The sequence below is a fragment of the Carcharodon carcharias genome, chromosome 2 (assembly GCF_017639515.1).
Source record: "Carcharodon carcharias isolate sCarCar2 chromosome 2, sCarCar2.pri, whole genome shotgun sequence".
NCBI lineage: Eukaryota > Metazoa > Chordata > Chondrichthyes > Lamniformes > Lamnidae > Carcharodon > Carcharodon carcharias.
Genome location: NC_054468.1, coordinates 165,675,305 through 165,697,405, shown reverse-complemented (window position 1 = coordinate 165,697,405; position 22,101 = coordinate 165,675,305). Strand labels below are relative to the sequence as shown.

The window sequence follows — 22,101 nt, the reverse complement described above, 5'->3', positions numbered from 1 at the left end:
CCCAAAGCAATTTTTCAGAGTACAGGATAAGCAGTTGGTACAAACCACTGAAGACAAATAAGGGCCTTCAGAGGAAATCATAAAGATGATGTTAGTTGACCTCCAGTAGTTTGGAGCTCACATGAGGGAAAAAGAAGCAATTTTCCAGTCTAAAAGAGCAATGATACTAAATAGTCACCTGTACTAGTTGCTGGCTTTGTCATGGAAAAGAATCATTTTGGTTTTTATTAACTTTGTTTTAAAGCAATTATTAACTTAATTTTCTAAACACTTACACCTATTCACAGGAGAAACCCTAGAGCTCACAGCATAATTTCATAGAATACATCGGCCCAGGTCTTCTGATCTCAAGATTGTCAGACCACCTGCGTAGATAAGAATTGTGCGTCAGGGCTCTGCAGAAGTCTCCATGCTCGGACATGCAAATTTTAAACTTTCAATCAAATGTTTTAAACTGCCCGATTACTTCCAATCTTTACAATCACAGTCATGGGCCATCATTCAAATTCCAGAATGGCTGAGACTTGGGCTAGATGTCCAGATGTTACAAAGATAGCTAGGGGGGCTTCCTTAGACATTTTCATTGTTGGTCTGACACCAAGGAAAAGAGGCAACAGTTGCATTGGAGAACTTATGAAGGTGGGTGAAAATTATTTCTGGATATTTAATAAATGTGCCTACGATCTGTAACTCTGCAGGATGTTTAAAAAAGATAGATGTGATTTATTTTTTTACAAATTGTTCCATACAGTTTGGCTGTTTAGAATGCTTTTGAAAAGGGCTTTGTGTATGCATCAAGGTGTATTAATGTTTTAGAAGTCTCCTTAACACAATGTTGATCTTCAGAATCTTTTTCAAAAATAAATGCGAGTTATAAGATATAGGAGGCCTGCAGCATGTTACAAGTCTATTTATGTAATTTGGCTTTTTAGCATGTTTTATAAACATGCAACGTGTTATAAATGACTAATGCAAGCCATCTGTAAACTGACGCAAGCTATCACTACAACAGGTATTCCAGAATCTAATGCAGAATTAAACACTAAGCTGGAGACATGTTCACCACTTGTGTTTCAGAAACGGAGCTTTCCGTACTGAAACTTTGGTACTTAGGGAGAGGGCATGAAGCAGGTGCAAAGACCATGACAGAAGAGTCAGGCAACATATCTACTTGCTGACCAGAAAGATCAACTCCCCACCGTAGAGAAGGGATAGGCAGAGGATGTACTATAAAATGATGTCGAAGGAGTTGTGCGTCAGGAGGCTATGCTTCAGCAGGGAAGCAATTGGAAGATGCTTAAAGCCAAGCCCACAATGCTGCATTGCCTTATCATTGGCAATGTAAGTCACCACGGTACTGAAGTTTTTTGCATATGGGTCATTTCAGTCTTGTACTTCCCAGAGCTCTGCGAGGGCCTGCATTCACCAGATTACTGAGGCAATGTATCATAGGGCTTCTGACTTCATTAATTTTGAGATGTCCTCTGTGAAGGAGTGGTCTGTCGCATTATACAAGGTTGCTGGCTTCCCAAAAGTGATTGGAACTATAGATGGAATGCATATCCCACTAAAGGCAGCAAAAAATGAGCCTGTTTCTTTCATCAACAGAAAAGGCTTCCATTCTTTGAATGCGATGATTGTATGTGATGCCCAAATGAAATTCCCGACTGTAAATGCAGTTAACTGGAAAGTGCGCATGATTCCTTTATCCTGGTGAACTCAAGGTTGCACCAGTGCATCATTGGGAAATCCTACTGGGTGACAAGGGATTCTTGCTGAGAACGTGGCTAATGACACCATACTGGAGGACCAGCAATGAAATGCAGTAAAAATACAACCATGTTTCAACATGTCAGGTGATGGAGAGGACAATAGGTGTCCTGGAGTCACATTTCCATTGCCTGGACATGTCAGGTGCACTTCACAGTACTCCCCCGTGAAAGTTTCCAAAATTGCATGTGTTGCATTACATAACTTTGCCCTCCAGGAAGAACTGGGCCTTCACTCTAAGGATGATTTAGTGCCAGAAATGGAAGAGCTGGAGGAGTGCAATGTGGAGCCAGATGCAGACCTGCCCCCTGGAGCATGCAAGGAGGCATGGGCTCCGACAACCACCAGGGCAGCGAGAGGTCACCACTGCTTTTGGACATTGAGATGTACTAATTTCTTGTCCGTCCCTCCCCTCTGAAATAAGACAATAGAACTGTTGTTTGAAAGTTAAACAAATTACTTGATTTTGTACCTAATATTTGAAGGACTTTTGAGGTAGTTACTACTGAACAAAGTTCAGCTGTTCAAGTAAAAGCTTATTAGGTTCTCAAATATTAAACATTTTGTATCTCTTTTCATTAGTTATATGTGAATAAGATTTTTCAGAAAACTTTGCAGAGACTATTGTTAATGTGTTATTCGAGCATCAGAGACAGTGAACTTAAATATAATATAAGCAAACTATTAATGAATAACATATTATTTAAATGAACAACAAATCTGAAGCAGAACAGTGCATATTTAAATAATGGCATAAATATATCAATAAATAGCACAGTAAACAAAAAAACTCAAGTCTGTGACAGGAAACTGTGCGGTCAAATATAGTGGTGAATATAACTATTAATAAAGAACAAAACATAAGACAATGAAAAAACAAAAGTAATATCTGTCATGTTGAAAGGGGTGTTAATGAGGTAGAGAAGGCAGTGATGGGGGAAGGGACCCTAATTGTTTCTACCTCTCCCCCTTCTCATGATGCGATGGTCTCCTGAGTCAGAGGCATGCCTGGCAGCAGATGTCTCTAGCACTGGGCTGCAGCTGGCCAGAAGGAGCAAGCATACAATCTGAACTATAATCTGCCTCATTTCGTTCAGAGTTTCATTGTTTCTTTGCAGAAGCTAGCAAAGGACCTCATTCTGCTGAGGAAGAACCTGCAGATGTTAACTAACACCTGCAGCCATGTTACACACACTTTGAACTAATTCAGTCAAAGTCTACTGAAACAACTTGGAAATGGTCAGATGCCTTTCACTATCCTGAACCTAATCCCGATATAACCATTCAAGGACCGTCAGATCATTTGCACAATCTGCTTTTGTTCACCAGTGACATGGGCCTCAAGTTGCTCATGTGCTCAAGGAGGTGTCAGGGCTTCTGTTCCCAAAGCCACAGGTTCCTCACCTCCTGAAAGGTCTGTGCACTTTCCATCACAGCAGCCATAACATCACAGGTCTCCCTTTCCTCATAAATTTTAAGATTTAATGTTACCACAGAAGTTTCAGCACTCTTGTGACTCCCCTCCAAATCAGAGATCTCACCTTCCTGATATTCCCCTCCCGTTTCCGCTGCAGCTGCCATACTGCCCTGGTGTGAAGGATTCACCTCCATTCCTTGTACATCACCCCTTTCAGAAACGTTGGATGCTGCTGTCAAATCACCTCCATCACCACCTGATGTGTCCATGGGCACCTGTGCAGCTGTTAGAGAAAAAAAAATTATAACTATTTTTTGTCACATAAATTATCTCTCCTCCTGATGGTTTAAGCATTCAGCTGATGACAGCACCTTTGCTTATCCCCACATCAGATCCCCACTAGTTATCATGTGGGCAGAGAGGCCAAATAGCTCCCTCGTCAAATTCTCATGTTCTGCCCACGGCTCGATGTACATCATGCCCCACCCCTGCCCCAGTCAATGAGCGGTCCCAGGTGTTATGGACCAGCTTTACCTAAAAGAAGAAATGAATTTCTTTTTTAAAAATCATTCTCCAGACTTTGCAGAGCTGTCTTGTGATGCATTTTAAAACTACCAGAGACATCTTGCTCATTGTACTCAGAATGGAGTTGTGATTAGTTATACAACCAGTCCCTGGGCAAGACTCCCCCAATTTGTTATGATCACGGAACAACATACTCCAAATTATGCTCTCAGGTGAGGAGTGATGAACTAGCTCCCCTTCTTTATTCAACCCCCTCAGTTGGTTGCAACAAGGTTAATTTAAAAAGGATCCATTCCCTCATGGATACCTTTCCCTGCCCAAATATATTTATGTTTTAAATGGAGCCAATTAGCAAAGCTTTCTTGAGTAAAAGAAAGAGTGAGCTTATTAGTTACTAAAATATGAGAAAAATAATAAAAATGCAACACATACACAGAGATTAGAAATGAGAAGGGAGTTCAGAAATAAAGGTTTAAAATATATATGAATTAGTCTTTGGCATGTCCATGAGGAGTAGATGGCAAAATGTTGTAGCCGTTAAGTTGAGTGATTACGGTTGAGCTGGCTTTGGCAGTTGAACAGTGGGTTTGGAGATTCCTGGTTCTGCAGGTTAGCTGAAAGGAGTTGTCCTGCTTTCTTTTCCATTGTGGCTTTGCTGACTTGTGACTTGCCTCCAGTGATCAGAGGGAGAGGACTTTTTTACCTGCAAGCATGGGGATGCCTAGTTGATGTTTTCAGTTGTGATCTTCACAGCACATCCTCATAGACCAGACCTGGAACACGAAAACTTGCACACAGAGACCAGGGCTGCAGTTGGCTTTTAACCCCTGTTCTTGTGTATTCCTGGAGGGGAAAAATCAAACATGTCTTTCACCCAGAATCTGCTTTCTTTCAACTCACATCATGTCCACAGTCTGGGATATAACTCACAGGAGATGGTTTCTGCTGAGATGGTAATCAGCTTTCATTATCTCCTCTACCACAGGAGATTACAGTTCAGTTTATGCATTGCATCTTTTCCTTTGAAGTGTCTCTGTCTGCAGTAGACCTTGACACCATTTTAAGTGTGACATTCTGTTCCCTGAACTAATTAGACAAGTGTAATCTGCATAGTAATTTACTAGCTATTGGTTACTTTACAGTTTGTGCCAGCTTTTGCTGTATGTCCTTTAAAAAAAAAATACACATCTTACTTACAAGTTCAATATATCCATAAGTAATTCGGGGCTATTATCTGTGGTCTTGACATTTAGAGTAAAACTAATCAAAGTCAGAGCCATTTCCAAGGCAACTGCATTTCATGAAACCTCATAAATTTAGTGAACATAAACAACATCTCATGATCTTTCAGTATTTTCAACTCAAAAAGTAGGATTTCAAGTTTCAGAAAATAGCATATTTTACATATATATATATATATATATACAAACACACACACATATGCATTTGTGTGTACTGGAAGCTATATATATTAATACTAATCTTTGCAGACCGAAAGAACATGTATACACATTGCGCCTGTTTCAGCTAAACAAAATAAGTGGCAGCCATTTGCTGACTCATTCCTCAAAGCAATGCCTTGACCAATCAGGGTCAAGCTGCATGTTTAAGTTTCAAACAATGCTTGGCAGTTAACTATCAGTCACCATCACTGCTGTATTCCGCAGGGCAACACTTCTACCAATCAGAGTACACTTGCCAACTATTCAGCACTCTCTTTTCATATAGTATAAATTGTTGTTTTCCCCTTTATATTGGAATTCTTGCAAAGCATCCTGATGAGTGCAAGGTGAAAAGCCTTGACATGTCTCCTTTTTCAGCAATGTATATTGTCATGCCCAGTGAAGGCATGGTCCCTTCATAACTTTAAGCATGGACTTCATCCATTATATAATTTTCTGGAACTGTCTTTTATTTAAAAAAATGGACACTAGGAAGGTGGCTAAGATGGCTGCCAAGGGTCAGGTGATTTTAGCAATTTTTGCTCGGACAAAGGATTAACTCATGTCTGAAAATGCCTCTGAAAAGTTCTCAAATACAAATAGGTTTCTCAGACGTAAATTCACCATCCTTCCCAGCTCAACGGGAGAGATCTAACAAACAATGACATCCGAGCATGTCGGAGAAGTGAAGATGGAATATCAAATAAAGTCAAATCAATGAACTAATCATAGCTGGTATGTTGATGGGTTATCAGTCATTCTCCTGTTGTTATCAATCACTCTGGCACCAACCAATGATGTGGACAATGGAAGGCCCTGTAACTTGCCATCATGTGATCAAAACTAGCTTCTGATATCAAATCCTTTACTATTCCAAGAACCAGAGAGAAACCAGTCAGTCAATCTGCAAAGAACACCCACTATGCATTGCCAGCTTCAGAACGATGCAGTAATACCTATGCCATGTTGAACCTGAAGACTGCTCCATCTTAAAGGTTTCCCAGCCTGGTTTCTATTCTAAGCCCACTTGTAAAGAAACTTGATTTCCTGGTAAGAATAAACTACAAGTGACCAGATTTGCAACCTGCTAAACATCTATCTCTTCAAGGGAATCCTACAATAACCCTGGATATACAACTACACTTATTGAAACCACCTAAACTACCCTTTCAGAGTGAAAATGCCACCTTCACCAGTCCCGCAATGACTATTTTCTTCCTACAACAAGCCAAACACATGAGCTATGAATGATTCTTCAATTTTCTCATATCTTTTTTGCATATGTGTGTGTGTATGTGTATGCATGAGTGATGTAGTGTTTAGACTTTTGAGGTGAATGCATGAATAAATAGTCATCTTTATTTAAACCCATGAAAGCTTGCTGCTGTTATTTAAATTGCCCACAGGCACTGGGGGCTAAGACACACACTCATGTTCCTCTCTTAAACCACACTGATATGGGCAGTAAGGGAAAGGGTACGAAGGTTTCAGTTGTTTCCCGACCCTGTTCGTAAAAGAACATAATATACATAGCTTGGCAGAATGCATCAAGTCATTAAGTTCCTTCCTACATTGACCTACCAAACATGGCACACTATTATTTAAGCTGGCTGCCTGCACTACTTCCTTACAGACTAAGGACTTCACTTTCTTGGGCGATTTCACTTTTCCACCTCCTGAGGTCACATCTTGCTTCCACCTCACTGAGAAGAATGTTCATTTCTTCCTCCAAGAAATTCTGACCCCTTTTCTTCCAGACACTCTGCTCTGACAACTTCTACATGTAAAACCATAAATATATCTCACTTGGCTACAATTAGGTTTATTAAATAACATCAAATGTTTGAAAGAAAATAAAAAATGCAATGCTGGAGAAGTTTAAATCACTCACCTGACTCTTTTAAATCCCGAGCAATCTGCCCTCAATGGGAGTTTCCAGCTCTTCCAGCATCATAGGGGGGATGGCCTCACCTCTTCTTCACTGCAATGGAGGCCATCCTGGATTGCATCGACGGAGGCTTCTGGGCCAGGCCACACTCAGGTGCCTGGTCTCAAAAAAACATAGGCATGTAAGCACTTACTTTTTGGTGTGATAAGTGTCAACGCAACAGTTCCGACACTGATTGCAAGATTTGAGCCAGTGATTCTTTCAGCACTGCCTTTCCTCTCAATTGTGACATGCAGCTACATACTGAAAGCACTTCATGCTGACAACAACATTGAGAGATTGTAATATAAACATTACAAAAGTGGGGGAAAGAAAACATTAAGTTGATTCAATGGGAAACCCAAATCCCTGCCATATATTTTTTGACTGTGATGTGCAAATGCTCCTATAGCTCTTTTTGCATTAACAATTGGTATAATGACAGGCAATGCTGACACTGAACAAATACTAAGGTTGATTAAAGAAGTCAAACTGAAGGATGTGGAAGAGGCTTAAGGGAAATTTCACTCACCAATAGTTTAATCATTGGGAGATATAATTTCACAGTAAGTTTTAGGTTTATGACAGAGTGAGGACAGTGAAGGCACATCAAGCCACTGTAGATTATAAGCATCTTGCTGAGCAGTACATTTGAAGTTTCAAAAATAGCAAATAGGAGATTTGGACAACATCCCCGTCCCTGAAACCCAGTGAACATATGCAGCAAAATGTGCAATTCTTTCCCCTTACTCTTCAGTGGTCTTTGCTCTTTTTATGTTTCATTCACTAATCAATGTTGTTTGTAACCACCTTTAGCAGATGGAATTTTAAGCCTATACCATTTAATTTAGCGAAATGTATTCACTTTCAAGTTGTGTTGTTGTTGTTTGCTGCCTTGTATAGCTACATTTACAATTTTTAAACATGTTCTTGTTCAGAATTAAACCCTTTTAGCCCTTCTTCCATATAAATGGATAGAGTTGCTCAATTTAGGGGCAATTTCTTCTTAAGAGGAATTTACCTTATATAGCAATGTTTGGATCAAGTAATGATCTCAGTGCTTTTATTCTTCGTACTTTGTTTCAACTGGAAAATCCAATTTGCTGAAAAGATGAATTGACTATACTTAGCTTTTGAAGAAAATGCCTGCTGGATGACATTAATGATTTGTACTGTTTCTTCTCTCTTACTTTTGTGTGATCATTTTGCATCTGCAGGACATTAAGCAAGAACTGCACACAAGTGCCATATAATTTTAGCAAAATTATGAAATGAATCTCAATTGAACACAAAGCACATAAAAATTTCGTTGGAGACTTTATCCCATATTAAACCCAGTACTCACGCTAAAGTCTTCACATACGATATTGGTTTGAAATTAAAATGGTGCCTTAGAGCTATGAATTCAATACTTTGGGAGTTTTTACTCCCCAATAAAGGCAGTCTAATTAGATGTCCCAATGAGGCTTCTGTATAATTCCATTAACCCCTGCTATTCAAAACAAAAGAAAAGCTAACATGGTGCTTGGTGCTCTCCTTAACTTCAGATGTGAGTGTACTGGCATTTGTCCAGTAATTGGGCCTCCATGCGGTTTTAATCACATTTTTTAATGTATATGGAGCAACTATTAAATAGATCTCTACTGGAACCTAAGATTGTATTGGATTCCCTCTGTAACATCAACCACTTGTGAAGGAGTTTTAGTGGCCTAAGCCTGAACTTTTCAAGGCACATTATAGACAAAAATGATTATTTTATGTTTTGTTTGAACATGTTATTTTGAAAATGTTACTGTGGTAAAGCGGAGTATTATGTGCCTTTAAGAGAATGACTGACCACTTGACCACACGACCAATCGCTATACAGCGCAGGCGACTTGGGTAACTGAAAGTCTCAGGCTGGAGATGATTGAAGTAGCACACATGGGCCTGGGTTTTTCCTATGACGGGCGGGCAAGACCGGACCGGGTGGGGTGCTTGGCCAATTAAGGCCCGCCCAGCGCAATGCGTGGCCGGTAGTGCTACGTGCAGGCGGCGGGAGGAGAGAGGGTCAGGAGCTGCCTCGGGGAGATTGAAAGGCTTTGAGAATTAATAAAGAATAGATTTAAAAATTTATTCAAACATGTCCCCTCCTGTGACTGTGTCACATGAGTTGGTTCATGTTTTTGAAAGTGGGAAAATTTATGTATTGATTTTATAAAAGCTTCAGGAAACCTCATCCCGCCCATGGATGAGGTTTCCTGAAAAATGTGAAGGCTGCTTGGGCTTTTCGCCTGCCCACCAACCTTAAGGTTGGACGGGCAGCATTCTGAACGTCATTAATGGCCTTAAGAAATTATTTCCTTCACGGCCTTAATAGGCTATTGGCATTTCGGTGGGGGCACAGCTGCCTCTGGCGCACAGCCGCCGAACTAAATATCGAGATGACCCGCGATGACGTCGGGATGCAGCCTGATGTCATCGCGCATCATTTTACGCATCAGTGTGTTGGGCCCACCCCCACACGCTGACCGGAAGATTCAGCCCATGGCGTTAGTCGTCTGTTCTTTGTTCCAATAAACCATCAGTGTTTGTTCAGTTAATCGGTCTCTCTGCTAATATTATTTCAAGCACCAACTAATGTGTTAATATCAAGGGCACAGCTAGCGTTCGCAGGACAAAGCAAACCTGAAAACCTAAAACATAAAACTGGACCAATTGACGGCAATGAAGAAAGCCGTGGTAAGCCAGCTCCGTTATTTCACTACTATCCTGAAATCTGTTTGAAAGCGCAGTCTCCTTCGTCATCAAGTATGCTGTGACTTGGGCATCTTGAACAATCGACCACAATGACTGGTCTCATTATGTTGAACACCTAGCGTTCTTCTTTACTGCTAATGACACTGTGGGGGAGGACAGGAAGAGGGCGATTCTTTTGTCCACATGAGGGAGCAAAATGTATGGGCTGATCCACAGCCTCATGTCACCCAACACCCCCCGATACGAAGACTTTCGACGAGTTCCTAAACATTGTCAAAAATCACCTGAAGCCAAAGCCCTCAGTCACTATGCAGCATTTTAAATTCAATTCAAGGAATAGGCTTCCAGGGCAGACCATCACTGGCTATGTAGCTGCTTTAAAGGAATTAACGGAACATTGTGAGTTTGGAACTTCAATCAATGACATGTTGAGAGACATTTGATATGCGGAATCGGGGTCAATGCTATTCAAAAGCAATTGCTTTCTGAAACCAATCTAGACTTCAGTAAGGCATTAGAATTGGCAACAGCCATGGAGAGCCCTGTTAGAGACTCGGAGGCAATAAAAGATATTCAAATTGGCGCCGTCCGTCTTGTAGGGCAGGAAGGGCCGATAACAAAAGGCGCAAAAACGTCATACTCCGCAGAAAGGTAGGGAACGCTATTGAAGAACAACAGTACCACGGTGAAAACCCACAACATTAATGAGAGAAATGCATCCAAGCAGCCTGCAGGCGATTGACAGTTCAGAAATATCGAATGCTTTTTCTGACATCGCAATGGTCACATAACGTGGCACTGTCAAGATAGACTGAGACAGCATTTTAAAAACAAAGGTAGAAACCACAAAATCTGTCTTGTTGAAAAACCAGAGGAAGCAGAATCTGACATCTATACATTATACACCCTGAAACTGGGTAAAACTGAGCCAATTCAGGTAGTCATTAGAGTCAATGAACAACCATTCAAGATCGATACTGGGGCATCAACGTCTGTCATAGAAGAACATACACCCAGACACTTGAATAAAGGAGTCCATCCTTTAAGTTTGGAAGAATCAGGCACTAAATTAAAAACATATACGGACGAAGAAATGAGAGTGAAAGGGATGAAAAGGATATGTTAAGTCCTGGTGCAACATGGGGATCAGTCTGCAAATTTACCCCTTAAATTAGTAGCTGGGCAGGCCCCAGTTTAATTGGTTGCAACTGGCTCAAAAAGATTATATTGCAATGGGCTGAGATTTTTCAAATCAGAACGAGAAACTTACATGAAGTACACTTCCATTTTCAGTGACGTGCTAGGAAGGATTCATGGGCTGCAAGCCAAAATCCACATAAGTCAGAACGCAACCCTCAGATTTATCAGAGCCAGACCAGTCCCTTATGCTGTACGGGACAAGGTTGAGACCGAGCCAAACAGACTGGAAAAGTTCAGTATCAAACAACCAGTGCAATTTTCCGAGCGGGCGACACCCATAGAGCAGAATATTGCGCTCATCAGTCGAGCGTGTGGCTGACCCGAACGAGCATAAGATGAGCATCCTGGCATCATCGTGCACTCGCGCGATATTTCAGTCAGTGGGAATGCCCGTGAGTTGGCAGCAAGCCTGCCAACAATTAAGCGGCCTATTAAGGCCCTTGATCAACTAATCATTCAGAATTTTTCACTGCCTGTCCAACATGCTCGATTGGCGGGCGGGCAAAAAGGTTGCATTTTTGGCAAAACCTCATCCATGGGTGGAATAAGGTTTTGTCCACTCATTAAAAAAAACTTTTTGCACTCATATTTTACATGTCCCTACTCACGTGACAAATGAGGGGACAAGTTTTCATTATTTTAAAATTCTTTATTTATATTGATAAAATTCTCTGCTCCCTGAGGCAGCTCTGTGCCTCGGAGCTTTTACTGCGTGCACCCGCAAACACGCACACATTTCTGCGCTCACGCTTCTCTCACTCCCACCCCAGCAGTGGTCAGCGATGCCGCGTGTGTTTCACACTGGCTGGCTGTTAGTTGGTCAGCCAGCGTGAAATCCATGTTGGGGCCCAATCACAGGCAGCGGTCAGCTTTGTGACTGCTCCCAGGCCTGCATGCCGCGTCCGCCCAACAAGGGAAAAATTCTGCCCATAGTTCCTGCATTGAAGCCAGACCAAAGTGTTTGCTTATGCGGTGACTATAAGTTATCTGTAAACAGAGTGACTAAACCTGATAGACACCTGATGCCGAAGATTGACGAATTATATTCAAAATTGGCAGGGGGCAGCACATATTCAAATCTCGACATGTGTCAGGAAGCGATATCAATGTATGTAATGTTATTGGAAATTATTATTTTTTAATTACAGGTTTAGTCTGTGTGTGTGTGTGGTAATTGAATTAACGCCAGCTAGTCTGGGTGCTTTGATGTATAATAGTTTTGAGATGTAAACAGTAAGGTAGAGGGTACATTTGCATTTTGTTGAGTAGAACATTCAAGAGTGGGAGTGAAATCTTGCATCTAGCTAGGAGACTCCAAGCAATGTTTATATTACTAATAAAATAGGTACTATGAAAGGGGTACAGGGGGCCTGGTGGTACAATGAGAATTTACATTCAAAGAGAAAGGCTGGGTATACAGAAAGGAGTTTGTGTGTGCAGGTCAGAGGCATGTAAGATCTAAGCCTGTAAGCCTACCACTATGTCTGCAAAGGAACCAAATTGAAAGGAACCTCATTTTGAATTTATGAGGTGAAAAATGCTTTGCCTGGTGTCTGTTTAAGTCTGTTGGTTATTGTTGCCTCAGTGGAAATTAATTTGGGAATTTGTTAAAAGTTAAGATAGCATTAATTTGTAGTCATGTGCATTTGTTTAATTTGTTATAAATTAATAGATGTCTCATTTAGTTTGATATAAAAACCTCTCGAGAACTGGTGGTCTTATTCCTGAATTTAGAGCTGCAACTCAAAACATGCCAATTGAAAATATAGGTTTTGACAGTTGTTTAAAGTTTCCACTGGGGATCTTAAATAACTCAGCCTTGACAAACTGCTGTGTCATAACAATTGGGGGCTCTTGGCGGGCTAATATTTATAATTCCTTGATTGGTTTGGAATTGGTAAATCCTAAGGTTAACGAGTACAAGAAGCATTTTGAATTCAGGAGTTGGTGAGGTATTTTAGAAGTGGTGAGACTGCAAGATAGTTTTGGCAATTGCTAAGACTTGTCTGGGAGTAGAAGATATAACTCTGATTAGGTTGCAACAAATAACCAAGAGTAAGTTAACAGAGTTGGTAGATAAGTTAAAATTGGGGTTACCAGTGGGGACTAGGAAATCAGATATAATTAAAAATGTAGCACAGCATATACAGTTGGAAGTGATACCTCACACTAGTGAGTCATAGCTGGAGGTAGTGAGACTTCAGTTACAAATGAAGATGTTTGAATTTGAACAAGCAAAGGAACTCAAAAGGCTTGAATTATAAGCAAGGTACAGATAAATGGCTTTTAAAAGGGAATTAGAAATTGCGAAGATAAAGAAGGAGGAAAGAGAAAAAGAGAGAGATAATTCCAACTGAAAATGTTGGTAGTTAAAAAAGAGACGCCAGTCGGTGAGGAAATATTTATCTCCAGAGTAGAAACCAATGGGGAGATAATTAAATTTGTACAAGCTCTTCCAAAGTTTGAGGAAAAATATATTGAAGCTTTCGTTATTTCATTTGAGTAGCTAGCTAAACAGATGAAATGATTACAGGAAAATTGGACATTATTATTACTGTCTAAGTTGGTGGGTAGAGCTCATGAGGTGTATGCTTTGCTATCAGAAAAAATGTCGGTAAATTATGATATGGTGAAAAATGCTGTCTTGAGTGCATATGAGTTAGTTTCTGAAGCATACAGGCAGAAATTTAGGGATATGAGAAAACAGCCTGGGCAAACTTATATTGAGTTTGAAAGAGTAAAACAAAGTAATTTTAACCAGAGGATAGGGGCGCTAAAAATTGGGACAATGTATATAGCTCTTAGGGAAGTAATTCTTTTGGAAGAATTTAAAGATTCAATCCCTTTGGTAGTGAGAACTCACGTGGAGGAACTGAGGGTTGATTCTGTAGGACAAGTAACAGAGATAGCTGATGATTATGAGTTAGTTCATAGAGATAAACCTCCTTCCATCACCCTTTCAAATTGGAAAAGGATAAAAATTGGGAAGGTGAAAGGAAAGTTGGCAGTTAGGGAAGAGAAGGAGTAGCTGGAAGTTCCCGGGAATTTTTTTTCTCAGAATAAAAAGGAAGGTGCTGAAGGTAGAAGTGACATTCAAAAATTGAGGTGTTTTTATTGTAATAAAGTGGGGCACATGACATCAGTGCATTGGAAATTGCAGGGAAACTCTGTTGGAATTATTGGGGTACAGAAAAGCATAGAAAGTAAAAGTATTGTGGGTTCTGAGGTTCAGGCACAGGAGAAACCAGTGATTTGTGTACAGGTGAAACGGAGAATCAGTGAGAGATGAATAAGTGGAAATGTGTTCACAGTTTACTCAAGAGAATTCTGAGGAGCAAATTGCAGAAATGTTTAAAGATTTTGTGTGTGAAGGGAAAGTCTTTCCATGTGTACAGGATGGAGTAGGTAAAGATCTTAAAATTTTAAGAGACACAGGGGCTAGTCAATCCTTAATGTTGTGGGCTAGTGATATTTGTTGCTCAAAGGGAGTATTGCAGGAGCAGGTAATAATAAGTGAGGTTCATGGAGATGCTAAATCTATTCCATTGTGGAAGGTAAATTTAAAGGGAAAATGGAAGATAGGTGAAGTTATAGTTGGAGTGGTGGAAAAAATGCCCATTGTAGGGGCTCAATTTATTCTGGGCAATGATATAGCTGGATCGCAAATGTGGGTGATGCCTATGGTAGGACAGGCAGTTCAAAGGTAAGAAGAAGGTGTTGAAATCAATTAGCTGGCATTGTGTTTGATAACCTTGTTCAGGAGGAAAGAATACAGAACAATTCAGCTAAAGTGTTTAACTCATGGAGGTTAGTGGAGTTACTGAAAAATGATTTGCAATTAAAGCAGTTATCTCAGAAAGCTTATTCAGAAACAGAAGCAAAATGTATTCCAGTACGTTATTACCTTCAGAGAGATATTTTAATGGGAAAATGGAGGTCAGATCATGTCTCAGCACATGAACACTGGAGGGTGGTGCATCAGATTGTTATCCCAGTAGGGTATAGAAATGAGATTCTGAGGATTGCTCATGAAATTCCAATGGGGGAGCATTTAGGAATTAGGAAAACACAGGGAAAGATACAGAGGGTCTTTGTTTGGCCAGGATTGCATAGGGATGTAGTCAAATTCTGTAGAACTTGTCATACGTGTCAAGTAACAGAAAAGCCACAAGCAGTGATTAAGCCAGTGCCTTTAATCCCAGACATTTGAAGAATCTGTTACCAGGGTCACGATTGATTGTGTAGGACCCCCCCACGCCCCTCCCCAGACTAAAAATAGAAATCAGTATTTACAGACAATAATGATGTGTCTAGCAGGTTTCCTAAAGCGCTACCTTTAAGAAATATTACAACCAAGAGGATTATAGAGAAGTTAACTAAATTTTATACAAGATATTGTTTACCTAAGGAAATACAAGCAGATCAGCGGTCAAACTTCATGTCACAGCTGTTTAAAGAAATAATGAACAGTTTGGGGATAAAACAATTTAAGTCAACAGCTTATCATCCAGAGTCACAAGGAGCTTTGGAAAGATAGCATCAGACTTTAAAAACTATGATGAGACCATACTATCAGTATTATCCACAGGATTGGGATACAGGAATTCTATTCTTATTATTTACTATTAGAGACGCTCCTAATGCATCGACTGGTTTTGGCCCTTTTGAACAAGTTTATGGTCATGAGGTGACGGGACCACTGAAATTGATTCATGAGAAATTGGTGGGTCAAAATTCAGAAACTATTCTCCTGGGTTACATATCAAATTTCAGGGAAAGATTGAACAGAGCATGTAAGTTTGCTAGGAACATTTAAAAACAACACAGCAAGTGATGAAAGCGAAAGCAGATAAGAAGGCCAAAACTCAGTTTTATTTCTGGAGAGAAAGTATTAGTTTTGTTGCCAGTACTAGGTGACTCATTAAATGCAAGATTTAGTAGGCCTTACAGGATTGAAAAGAAATTGAGTGAAATAAATTATTTAATAAATTCTCCAGAAAGAAGAAGCAAAGGGTGTGTCATGTAAATATGCGTAAAAAGTACTTTGACAGGGAAGAGGAACAAAAAGAATTATTAGTGGATGGTGGATAATGAGAAAGAGGTAGAAATGCAGGACTCTGAAAATGATTTTCCTCTAATCAAATTGGGTATAGAGGGGGTGCTTGAAAATTTAAATGAAATATTGAGTTACGTCCCAAACAAGTGTCAAAGTTATTTGGAAAAGCTGTTGCATTCACACAAACCTATTTGTGGAAATAAGTTGGGAAAGACACACCCCATTATGCTGTCGGGGCTGTACTTTCACATCGGATGGTGGATGGCTCCAAATGACTCATTGGTTATACATCTCACACGCTCAGCGCTGCAGAACAACGATATTCTCAAATTGAGAAGGAGGGCTTGTCTGTTGTGTTTGGTGTTCGGAATTCCCATCAATACCTCCACATTATACCTGACCACAAACCTCTGTTGGGATTTCCTGGAGAAGATAAGATGATACCCCCCTTCGCATCTGGTGACATCCAGAGGTGGGCACTGATATTGACTGCTTACAAGTACACTTTTATTCACTGAACGGGAAGCTATATCACACATGCTGACGCGCTGAGCCGTCTCCCCCTGCCAGACAACAACATGAAGGTTCCAATTCCCCAGGAACTTGGTCTTAGTACTAAATTTTTTGGATTCCTCCCCTGTCCAGGCCAAACAAATCCATGAGCGGATAAGCCAAGATCCACTTTTATCTCACATCCGGGAGCATGTCTTGAATGGGTGGTCAGGAGAGCCAAAATCTGATGACATGAAGCCTTATTTCAATCACAGATATGAGCTCACCTGCCAGGATGGCATATTGTCTGGGGATCAAGGGTTATCGTGCCCCCTAGAGACAAAGGCCATTACTGGCTGAATTACATTGTGGTCACCCTAGCATTAGTAGGATGAAGATGCTCACATGCAGCTACTTGTGGTGGCCAGAGAAGGCCACAGACATTGAAAAGCTAGTCAAAAGTTTTCTTCAATGCCAGTAGGTACAAAGGCTACCCCTCCTTAGCTCCATTGCAGCCCTGGGAATAGCTGCGGCAGCCTTGGACACATCTCCACATCGACTACATGGGGCTCATCTTGGGCACAATGTTCCTTTTACTAATAGACGCCCACTCCAAGTGGATGGATGTCTACAAAGTCCAGTCACCCACGTCTGCTGCCACCATAGACCATTTGCAACACAGTTTTGCAGTGCATGAGTTACCAGAGGTGATTGTGTCAGACAACAGGACTGCATTTACCAGCAGGGTGTTCCACAGATTTATAACCCTCAACGGAATAATTCATATCAAAACCTCGCCTTACCACCCCAACTCTAATGGTTTGGCTGAGCAAACGGTCCAAACTTTTAAGTCCGGAATGAAAAAGCTGGACGGGAATTCCATCAACACCAGATTGTCACGGTTCCTGTTCACATACCAGATGCCACACACGTCCACTGGTAATGCCCCCGCTGAATTATTAATGAAGAGACATCTCCGCACCCGTCTAACTCTTATCAGGCCGAATTTAGGGGGGAGGGTGGAAAGAAGCCAAAAGGTCCAGAAGGCTAGACATGATGACCACAATCATGAAAGAAATTTCATGGTGGGAGACACAGTTCTTGTGAAGAGCTTTGGAGATGGGCCCAATTGGCTATTAGGTGAAGTGAGTGCCGTGACAGGACCTCTCTCCCATGATGTGCTGGTAAATGGCTGAATAATTAGATGACACGTGGATCATCTCTGGAGAAGAGAGACAGTCCCACAAGAAGGAATGCCGTCATCATTTGCATTTGAGTCTGCACCGCACATGAAAGAAACGTCACATGATTTGCAAGTACCGGTGGGACGCGAGAGGGTCAAAGACACAAACTTGCTCACTTGCACCGAACAGCCTGGTGGGCAGTTGGCCCCTGAGAAGGGGATCTTGGAAAAACCAACCAGGGTTGGTTGAGCTACGATGCCCAAAACGTCCAAGCAAGCCTCCTGAGAGACTTAACTTGAAAATAGTTATTCATGTAAATATTTGGGATGTTGTGAATCTTGTCAATTGCACTTTCAAGTAAAGGGGGAGGGATGTGGTAAAGTGGAGTGCTATGTACCTTTAAGAGAATGTAGTTAACTGACCATGTGACTGTGTCGACCAATTGTTATTACAGCGCAGGCTACTTGTGTAACTGTAAGTCTGGAGCTGGAGGTGATTGAAGAAGCACACATTGGCCAGAATTTTGCCCTCGTCAGGTGGGCTCAGCAGGGGCAGGCGGGAACAGTCGGAAAGCTGGCCACTGCCCACAATCAGGGTCCAACCACAATTTCACACTAGCGGGCCAATTAATGCCCACGCAGTGTGAAACAGCTCATCGGTTAGGGGCGGGGGTGTTGGGCCTGTCAACTGCCAGGTCCAAAGGAGACCTGGCAGCCTGTTTAAAAATGGCCCAGGCAGCCCCAGAAAGGCTGCCAGGGAAGGACATCTGTCTGCTGTTGTAAAGATGGACACGAGTGCGGCAGCAAACGCCAGGCTGGAGGGCAGGTTGGGTGGGTTCTCAGCTCCTCGTTTTTCCGTCAAGTGCCTCGCCACCCTCCTGGAGGAGGTGGCTGCAAATGGGACACCCTTGTCCCCAGAGATGGGAGGAGGAGACCACTGCACCTCTCATAGAGCGCATGGGAAGAGGTGGCAGCCCAGGTGAGCAGCCACGACGTGGTGTAGCGCACCTGGGTGCAGCGTTAGGAGCGCTTCAAAGACCTGTTGCACTTAGGAAGGGTGAGTAACTTGTTGGCGTGAGTCAGTGTGTTGAATTGTTTTGGGCTTGCCATTCCCCCCATGGAGCTCAGGGGTGTTAAAGTCTGAATGCCAACTGTCAATCATGCTGGAGCTGGCCAAGAGGCTGAGCCCTGGCTACTTTGACAGAGTGCCTTTCTTCTTAAGGGCGATGACTCAGATCTGCCCTGCAAGGTGCCCCTCAGCTGGGGTTGGCCAGGCTGCAATAGTCCTGCAGGTAGAGAGTGGACTAATCCATGTTCCTCTGTCCTTTCAGGAGAAGATCACCCATAATAATACTGAGAGATCGCAGACTGACTGAGGACCCCCACACCTCCCCATCCTCTCCTGGTACAAGCAGGAGGTCTTGGAGCTCGAGGGGTGCCATGAATCTCAGTCAACCGGCCGCTTTAAGGCTGGGGTGTCAGACGAAGGTAAGAGCGCAGTGCACTGAGGTGAGAAGTTCGGCTTGTGCAACTATTCTTGTGTAGTCTCTTCATTGATGGGGCCCTCAAACCTCGAGTCCCCATTGATCATTGAAAGATGAGGGCACCATGATGCAGATCTCCATTGTCTTACCAGGGTGCTTGGCATGCACAGTGACAGTGTGATGACTGTAACTAATGACATGTCCTTGTTCTTCCCTTTCAGGTTCGCCAACAGGAGTTCGCATTGAGGACCCGGAAGGGCCACCCTTGACCCCAGAGGACCACCATCTCTCCAAGCACCTGCATCACACCCATTCTCAACCAGGCACCAGTGCAGATACCAGCACATTAGGGGGCCTTAGTTCGGCAGCTAGTATCTCAGTGCACATTGATGAGGGCACTTCACACTCACTTGAGGTGCAGACAGAGGCAGAGTGTGCCGAGGGCACCGTCACTCAGAGGACTGCTGAAGACCAGGATGGCACTCTGTTGAAGGCTGATGATCAGCCTCTGGAGTTATCCATTAGGCAGCAGATGCTGGACCTCCAGCAGGGTGTGCAGGGAATCTAACAGAGATCCAAGAAGGTATGCCTGCCATTGTGGAGGAGTCCCTGCGGAGTGTGAGCACTGTGTTGACCCTCATGGCTGAGAGCAATGCCTCCTCCATGGAGAGAGTGGTGACTCTCATGGAGAGGCTGCTCTAGAATGAGAGATTCCTGGGTTTGCGCTTGGACCTGCAAGCCCTTACGCAGGCACTGACCTCAACTGGTCAGTGTCCATGTGTGAGGTGGATAGGGCGCCCAGTTTCCCAGCTAGGTGCCCGTCCATCAATGGTGAGCAGGGAGCTCCATAGCGACCTCACATTGACACACGAGCTGCTTGTCATCTCTGCGGGCTCGTCTCAGGGCGTCCTGGATGATGGCAACAGCTCCTCCACCCCTCTGCCAGTGACCATGGCATCTGATGAGGCTGCAGCAACTGGGAAAATGTCAGCCGTGGCACTGGCCGCTCCCTCCCAGGCGGGGCCAGCACAGGCTCCACAGGCCAAAGGACAACTGCCAAGGTCATCAAGGCCAACAGGACAGCAGAGTCAGCAGGCTGCATCCAATGCCAGTGCAAGTGAGACAGGAGCATCTAGGCGTAGTACCGTAAACATAAGTGTAAAGCACCTAAGCACAAGAGGGACTGGTCACGGGTGATCTTTTGCTCCCCCATTTCATTTCTCTTTTTTTAATGATGTGACCACCAACACCAGAGATTGTTCCATTCAATACTATGTGCGTTCCAACATTATACTATGTTTGCTTTTGTGCTATTGGCCTGAGTATGCTTCATTTGTTTTGTAGATGCAGGATAGGCCAGTATGTAATGCTAGATGTGGATGGCTCAACCTTTATTGCACAAGCACTAAGTGTATCTTGAGGACCAAGAAAAGTATCATTTCTGGGATCCAGGATGGAGGCAGCAGCCCTGGCATGAGGTGGTTGTTCTTATTTGGCAGCCTAGCTGAAGGAGTGTTGGATCAAGGCTTCCCTGGTGCCCCTGTCTCCCTGGAGGTTACCAAGGTCTGTCTCTACGCCCTCAGCCTTCTCCTCACCGTGCTCCTCTTCTGACTTACTACTAGATTCATCATCTGTGGCCTAAGCAGCTGCGTCAAGATCCTCTTCCTCCAGTGGATCCCCCCTTGTCAGTGCCAGACTGTGGAGAGCACAGCATGCAACCTCTATCAGTGACCCCCACTCTGAGGGGTATTGCAGTGCATCCCCTGAACAGTCCAGGCATTGGAAACGAGTCTTCAGAAGACCAATGGTTCTCTCTATCACTGCCCCTGTGGAACTATAGTTCCTGTTGTACTGCTGCTCCGCCTCTGTTTTTGGGTGACAGAGAGGCATCATCAGCCACCTTTTCAAGGGATAGCCCTTGTCACCCAGCAGCCATCCATCCAGCCGGGCTGGAGTAATGAAGAGCCCCGGCACCTGGGAGTGTCTGAGGATGTAGGCGTCATGGGAGCTGCCTGGGTACCTTGCATAGACTTGTAGAATCAGCATCCTGTGATCACACACTATCTGCACATTCATGGAGTGGAAGCCCTTCCTGTCGATGAAGGCACCGGGCTCACTATTGGCGCCTTGATGGCCACATGTGTGGAGTCGATGGCAACCTGGATGTGGAGGAACCCAGCAATCGCTGCAAAGCCTCTGGCTCACTCAGCCTGGCTGGCCTCATCCATACGGAAATGAATAAATGTCATTACCCACCTGAACAGAGCTTCTGTCACCAGCTTGACACAAGTGTGGACAGCTGATTGGGCCACTTCACAAAGATCCCCCACTAACTCCTGGAAAGAGCTGGAGGCATAGAAGTTGAGGGCCACTGTGACCTTCAGTGCCATGGGCATGGGGTATCCACCCACACAGTTGGAGGTAATCTCAGGCCCAATCACCTGGCAAATGTAGATCACAGTCTCCCTTGAGAGGCAGAGCCTCCTTCGACATTGCACCTCAGACATATTGAGGTAGCTGCATCACCGCCGGTAAACCCTGGCAGTGGCATCTTCTGCAGCCCCTTCCACATTGGACTTCCTGCTGGCCCTGCACCCCTTGTGCCTGCACCTCTCCACCCACAGATCCCTCCCCTGGAACACCTGGGACACCTGGTCTCCTCTCCCTTCTGCCCCTCTCTTCTTCCTCAGAGGAGGTGCCTCCAGCAGAGACCACAATCCCCATTACCAGGGTAAGGGAAGGCTGTCTGATACCTGGAAGGGTCCACACAGTCCGAATGCTCAGGGGGCCTGGAAGGCATCAATGAGTCCTGAAATGACAATGGAAATATTAAGAATGAAGCCCCGATCAGAGATGAAGCTGCCAA

The 22,101-nt window shown here is 43.2% G+C and overlaps 1 long non-coding RNA gene across 1 annotated transcript in view; it reads right to left on the bottom strand.

Annotated features, from left to right (window-relative positions):
* Positions 1–235: 235 nt before the first annotated feature.
* LOC121289583 overlaps positions 236–22,101 on the bottom strand; it is a 52,416-nt gene continuing 30,550 nt past the window's right edge. Inside the window, exons 2-5 of the long non-coding RNA XR_005945611.1 lie at positions 7,046–7,199; positions 4,416–4,555; positions 3,312–3,470; positions 236–365 (exon numbers count right to left, since the gene is read on the bottom strand). This is a non-coding gene — a long non-coding RNA (uncharacterized LOC121289583). The remainder of the gene's footprint in view (positions 366–3,311; positions 3,471–4,415; positions 4,556–7,045; positions 7,200–22,101) is intronic.